The sequence below is a fragment of the Triticum dicoccoides genome, chromosome 1A (genome assembly GCF_002162155.2).
Source record: "Triticum dicoccoides isolate Atlit2015 ecotype Zavitan chromosome 1A, WEW_v2.0, whole genome shotgun sequence".
Lineage (NCBI taxonomy): Eukaryota > Viridiplantae > Streptophyta > Magnoliopsida > Poales > Poaceae > Triticum > Triticum dicoccoides.
The window spans coordinates 229980666-229987727 of NC_041380.1; the positions used below are offsets into that span (position 1 = coordinate 229980666).

The window sequence follows — 7062 nt, forward strand, 5'->3', positions numbered from 1 at the left end:
TAAAGATCGATAATAACATTGAAAAGAATACCTTGTGCCATAACATTTAGATTAGCATCCTTTTTTGTTTTTTATGAGATATCACCGCCTCCAGATCATTATGTTGTGAAAAACTGGGTGAATTTTCAGCCCTTTTTAGCGTCGCCGCTTTGAAACCCTTGTCGATGCATTCTTTTTGTGCATCTCCAAAATCCATATCTATGTCTCCTATATTCTATAAGATAAGTAAATGTAAAAAATGAACATTTTGTATTATCATGTATAAGACACGGACAAAGAAGGATTAGCCATATACCTCTTCTCGTGGGGTTTCAGTCCGGTCTGTTATTGTTACATCGGTGTGTATGTCGGAAACCATCACTTTTTTATCTTTGATGAAATATAAACGACATTTTCTACTGCATCATATAAACATATAATAAAAATAAAAGCGAAACTAACACAACTGTTTTCTTTTGTAAAAAAGAAAAACCATTTTTCATATCATTAAAAAAAGATGTTGCATTTCTTTCGGAGTAAACAACCAACTATAATGTTCATATAAAATAATATGTCATATGAAATTTCTTAAATCAATTTAATGTATTTATATTTTTTGAGAATTTTTAAATTTTTATATAAGCTAAGGAAAATTATCCGACAAAGGATAAAAGCACGCAAGCAATCCAACATAAACCAACTATATTCGGTTTCTTTTCTCAAAATTTTGATTTTTTTGTGATACTCTGAATATATATCTAATAAGTATAAAAATATATTTATTCGTATGATCCATGTTTAATATATATACTTTAATGTATTTTTTTCTATGAAGATCAATAGTTGCCGATCCAACGTCCAAATCGGCTATCGAGCACGACCCAAATAGCACCCAACCCAGCACCAGTCTCCCTCACCATCACTCTCTCCATTCCGCACAATCCCTAGATCTCGGCGGAGTCACAACATAAACCAAGTAAACAACATGTAAGAAATCCAAAATAAACCAAGTATACTTTGTTTCTTCACTAAAAAATTGTGTTTTTTGTGTGATATTCTGAATATATCGAATAAGTATAAAAGGATTTATCTGGATGATCCATGTTTAATTAATATATATCCATTTTTTACTTTATACATATGTTTTTTCATACAACAGTTTTTTCGAGACATTTTATTCCTTACAGCAAAGGTTCCCGATCCAAGACCCCAAGAAGCCCAAGCCCACTCGCATTATGGGCCAACCAGCACCCACCAACTCGTTCCCCTCCTCACTCTCTCCACTCACACACACAATCCAGATCACGATGGAGTGACACACACTCCCTCCGCTCTCGCCCTCACAGCCGCTCAACCAACGGCCTCGTCTCCCACCATTGCTGCCTCTCCCTCTCACACCTCGCCGGCACCTCTCCCTCCATCGCGTCGCTGGCGCCTCTCCCTCTCGTGATGCCGTTGCCTCTCCGTTGGCCCCGTCGCTATCGCCCCTGATGTGTTGCGGTGCCATGAACTGGCCTCACAGGCATGGCCAAGGTGACGACAGCTCCTCGATGCCGCCGCCCTCTACAAGGAGCGACGACATCTCCAAGCTCTGCGGCACGGCATGCACCGAGCGACGCGCCGTGGGGCACCGCCACCTCAACCACTAGCATGGCCGACCACCCATCCACGTGCCCACCGCTGCCGTCGGCTGGCCACATGACATCGCTCTCGTCCAGCTCGAAGCACGCGCCATCGTCGCTCGCCTTCGACTCCTCCAGCAGGTCAAGAAACCGGAACACCCCCCGCGCTTGGCTACCTTGGCATCTCCATTGACCGTCTCAGCAAGCGCTACCTCGCCCAGCTCTTGCATAGACGATGGTAAGCCCCTCCTTTGCTCTCTTGGCCTTCTTGCTTGCTTGCGAACCCCTCCTCTGAATTTGTTGGTTGCCTGCTTTCTTTCTTCAGCAAGCCAAGAAACAGTGAGTGCTGGCAGTAGTACTCTGAATCCATCAATGCAACTGAATCTAAACATGTGAATCAAGCTATGGCAGGTATCTATGCATGCTTAATTCACTCAATTTTTTGTGCAGTAGGAGTAGTTGCTAGAAATTTATTGAATTTTGCTTTCAGTAGATGCACTGAATTTCAAAGAAAGGGTACTCTAGGAGTACATGGAGTTGATGCACTAGATTTAGTTTGCAGTAGATGCATTGGAAATTACTGAATTTTGTTTGTAGTAGGAGTAGTTGCCGTTCTAAACTACTAGATGTACTTGTAGAAGCACTTTGCTGGTGCACCATGCATATAAATTCAGCAAAGTGTCCTCTGAATTTATATGCACCTATCACTTCTGTTCATGTCCTCATCTGTTCATGGCCCAGGAGTAAGAGAAAAGGAACAAACATAAATAAGCTACTTCAATATTATGGTACATAGGGAGTAAGTTTGAGCTAAGTTTTCTCATGCATTTCCTAGTAAGTATAAAAAAAGATTTATTTGTATGATCCATGTTTAATGAATATATATCCTTTTTACTTTAATATATATGTTTTTTGTACAGCAAACGTTGCCGATCCAAGGTCCCAAGAAGCCCAAGCCCACTCTCGCATTCAGTCATTGCCCTCATGGGCCAACCAGCACCCACTAACTCCACGTGATTCTGCTCGGCCATGTCACTCAACATGAACATCTCCTCGAGTAAGTAGCAACACCCCCATGGTCGTCTAAATTTTCATATTATTTTTGTGTGTGTGATGATGTTGCCTTCTCTTTTCCATTGCTGATGAGCTACCCAAGAATTGATTTGATCTCCATGCACGACTCTGTAGCACCGACTACCATCCACCACGGGTACGGATCATGTGATGTGGGGTGTAGACATGCTGATTGGAGAAGCCAATTTTGCCATGGTCATTGTCGGTGTCAAAACCGGCAGATCTCGGGTAGGGGTCCCGAACTGTGTATCTGAGGATCGATAGTAACAAGGGATGATTGGGACACGATGTTTACCCAGGTTCGGGCCCTCTTAAAGGAGTTAAAACCCTATGTCCTGCTTGATTGTATTCAGTGAGTATAGGGGTTACAAGAGTTGATATACCTCCAGATCGTAATGGCTAAACCCTAACTGTCTAGCCTATGAGAATTCTGATGATCTGTACAAACTAAATCCTCTGGTTTATATACACACCGAAGGGCCTAGGGTTGTCTGGAGTCGGTTTGTGGGGGAAGGAAATAACATATCCGGACAACAATCTTGCCGTTCACGCATATAGGAGTCCTACCCAGACACGGGGAAAGTCTTCTGCTTGTATCTTTACGGCCCATTAGTCTGGCCCATATCAAATAGCCCGGACACCCGAGGACCCCCTAATCCAGGACTCCCTCAGTAGCCCCTGAACTTGCCTTCAATTGACGATGTAGTATCCGGCTTATGTCTTCGGCTTTTGCAAGGCAGGTTCTTCATTATACCTCGGACGGATAATAGTCCGGCCCCGACTTTCATGTTCTGCTTTTATGACTCGTTCCATATCGTCGCCTTGCTTTCCACGTGTTGGGCGAATGTGAACGGTCCATAATAATTTTTACAAATAAAACCCATGACCACACCGGGACGCCGCCTATATAAAGAGGTTAGATCCCCAAGTGCCATCCACATCGTGCAAAGAACATCAGGAATAGCCACGGAAAACTTCAAAACATGGCCAGCGCTCCCAGCTCTTCTTCGCACCCTCATGGCCCTCAAGAGGGTGATTGGCGGAGCTGCTCAGTGTCCCATGTTCAGCTGAACTGACTTCAGACGTAGGGATATCTCCCTCTCGCAGATCTAGTCCCTGTGCGAGCGGGATTGGCCTTGATCGGCAATGATGCGCTAGAAGAAAATTTCCCCATCCCCAACAAGGAGGAGAGGGTGTGCTTCGTTTCGTTTCTGTTGCAGGGCTTAGGATTTCCAATCCATCCCTTTCTCAGGGGCCTGTTGGAGTTCTACGGAATCCAGCTGCAAAACCTCACCCCAAGTTCGATTCTACACATCTCGGGCTTTGTCGCTCTCTGCGAACTGTTCCTGGGCTGCGAGGCCCATTTCGAACTATGGACAAAGTTCTTTTGCCTCATCCCTCACCATCGAGGGGGTTCCATATTTGAAGTGGGCGGCGCCGAAGTATGGCACATAGCCGGATCAGGCTACCCTATTGGAACTTCCAAGGAAGTATCCCAAGAATGGTCTTCGGAATGGTTTTATAATGAGGACTTCCCCCTTATGGACCCAGTTCGGCGCGGCCACCCCGAATTCTCCAGTGCTCCTTTGAAGAAATGCCTCAATTGGCACCCCTGGAATCCCAAGGAGGAAGACAGTGCTGAAGTGAAGAGGTTGGTCAGCAAGGTCAGATTACTAGCTCATTCTGAGCTCTCGATAATCGAAGTCATGGCCATCACAGTAAAACAATGTATTCAGCCCCTTCAGTCCATAGTAACTCCTTTGTGGTATTATAACGGAGAAGACGACGCATCTCATTACAGAGACGCAAGGGCCCAGATACCCCAGCCGAACTGGCCATAATCCTGTCTGATCTGTATAAGGGGATAAAGAATACTTCCTTCGCTTAAACTGTCGAGAAGGCTTTTCCATGTACAACCCCATTGAATGGGTAAGTTTTTGATTATCAGCATTGTTCCACCTTGTTATCGAGGTATGCTAATCAAATTGTTCTTATTGTCTTAAAACAGTCATGGAGGAAGGAGGTTGAGAACATTCATTGTTCCTCCCCATAGCTAGAGGATCATGCTCGCAATGAAGACCTCAGCTTCCTCCAGGATCTGGATATATACATAGACTTCGATGATGGAGTATTTTATCAGGCGAGCCTCGACGGCTCGGAGGTGGCAATTACGGCCGACTACCCGCGCCTTTACCCCTTCTCCATTGTAAGTATTCGGGAAACTTCCTCAAAAAGGAGCCCATGTTTACATCCTACCCCTCACACTAAAATGTGTTTTATAGGATCGATGCTCCGCAAGCCGTACTCCATCGAGAGCGGCTTCTACACAGGGTGATCGTTCAAAACGAAAGGAAACCGGAAGCGCAGACGAGCCCCCTCCTCCTTCAAATAGGTATGTCCTTTTATATTTGCCTAAGCATGAGGTCAAATTGTAAAAGTTTTCCTCTACCTTTATGTTAGGAGGAGCACACGACAAACCGTGGGAAAACATCCCGCCGTCCGTGTATCGGCTAATCCGGCCCCGGGCTCATGAATCAGGACGAGAGTTGATACAGTACCAGATCCACCCCCTCATGAGGATTCAGATGACGTATCTGTCACGAATTAGGAGGTGGAGAGCATGATGAATCATCACCGACTAAAAGAGGCCATGCACGCTCTAGTTTTTATTAAACAGGAATCCACCGCCCTCAGCTCCGTAGATGCATATATCGGGGCAACTCGGGACGGACTTGCCAGAGTTACATAGCTATTATCAAAGGATATACAAGTAATAGCTTGTGCAAATTTAATAGATATATGCCAGTAGCCCCTGAGACTTGAAGCAGTTAGACCAACCGATTTAAGGATTGTTATGACCTACAGGTTCTTAGGGAGAAGAATAATGCGCTATCCCAGGAGCTGAAAACAAGCCATGGAGTTGGTGGAGATGAAGAAAGCCACAATGACCACCGATCAAAAGAACAAGCTCTAGGAGGAAAAAGATAAGCAAGCCAAAGAGATGAAGAGCTTAAAGGCTCAGTAATCGGCCGCGTAGAAAGAAAACAAGAAGTTAAAAGGCGGCATATTCGGTATGACCCGTTGAACCATCCAAAGGATTTATAGTATCCCATAGTTTGGATTGTCACAACATTGTTGTTGCAGGTCTGTTAACCGGTCAGCCTGAAGAGGAAGTATCCGGATTTCTAGGCGACGTCCTTAAGGAACTGTCCATGGTGCATGAACGAGCCCGGAAAGCTACGAGAAGCATGGCGAGGGCTTTATGGTCGTCCGATGCCCCTCCAGAAAGTATAGAGGGGTTGGCAAACCTGTTCAAAGGTGCCTGGCATTGTTTCAAGCTATGGAAGGCGTCCACATGCCGTGAAGGTGCATGAGAGGTGTGGGCGATGGTGAAAACGCGCTACACCGGACTCGATCTGAACCATATGGCCCGGGTTGGACCTTAGGGACCCGAGGGAAATGACATTCCCGTGAACTTGGTATATGATCAAGTGGTGATAGCTGCAAAGTACTCACAAGAAGACTGTAGTTTAGACAGTCTTATATATGGCATAGATAAAGAGTAGGCGTTCGATTCTATGTATCAACGTACCTTTATCATCGAACTTATCTCCAACCGAACATGTCAAAATTTGTCATTGCAGGCCTTCAGCTTCAACTTCCAAGCCAGAAAGGTGGAGTGTTTCTGGATACCATGTTGGAATGTAAGAAACATTCATTATGTCTGGTAACCAGGCAACCCGACCGTCTTGCTCAAACAGACAAAATTTAGTTTGGGGAGTTATGTTATATTACTTATCTAACGTAAGAAACATCTTCCAAGGAAAATAGTTTCGTTGAGAGTTCCTTGGGTTGGCATGCTTAATTACGCGTGCCTAGGCTTTGATCCGAATTACGGGGAGCCTATCCCGTATTTTTTAGAAGAGTTACAGAAACGTAAACAATATGTCGTTGCTTGCCAACCAATTATTCTTTTAAGAGCGCTAGCTTTCAGCTTCACCTGTCTGAGGTTGAGGTCCAGATTACCCGGTTGTAACACTCGCAGAGGTGCTCCCTTTACACCCTAGCCGAACAATCGAGAATATATGGTATAAACGCAGGAGCGAGGCAACCCAGTGATATGTCCCCAACATATCTATAATTTTTGATTGCTCCATGCTATATTATCTACTGTTTTGGACATTATTGGGCTTTATTATCCACTTTTATATTATTTTTGGGACTAACCTACTAACTTGAGGCCCAGCCTAGAGTTGCTGTTTTTGCCTATTTTTGGGTTTTCGAAGAAAAGGAATATCAAACGGAGTCCAAACGGAATGAAACCTTCGGGACGTGATTTTCTCACCGAACATGATCCAGGAGACTTGGACCCTACGTCAAGAAACAA

At 44.7% G+C, this 7062-nt stretch overlaps 2 long non-coding RNA genes across 3 annotated transcripts; both read left to right on the forward strand.

Annotated features, from left to right (window-relative positions):
- The first annotated feature begins 1318 nt into the window (after positions 1–1318).
- Positions 1319–3035, forward strand: LOC119278404. 2 transcript variants are annotated; one of them, XR_005137805.1, is made up of 4 exons: positions 1319–1839; positions 1927–2012; positions 2343–2658; positions 2758–3035. It is a non-coding gene; the product is annotated as an uncharacterized LOC119278404 (long non-coding RNA). The 2 variants fall into 2 exon arrangements; XR_005137786.1 differs by having other exon boundaries at positions 2343–3035.
- Positions 3036–3377: 342 nt separating this feature from the next.
- Positions 3378–5815, forward strand: LOC119278495. The gene is made up of 3 exons (XR_005137838.1): positions 3378–4604; positions 4684–5067; positions 5136–5815. It is a non-coding gene; the product is annotated as an uncharacterized LOC119278495 (long non-coding RNA).
- The last annotated feature ends 1247 nt before the right edge of the window (positions 5816–7062 follow it).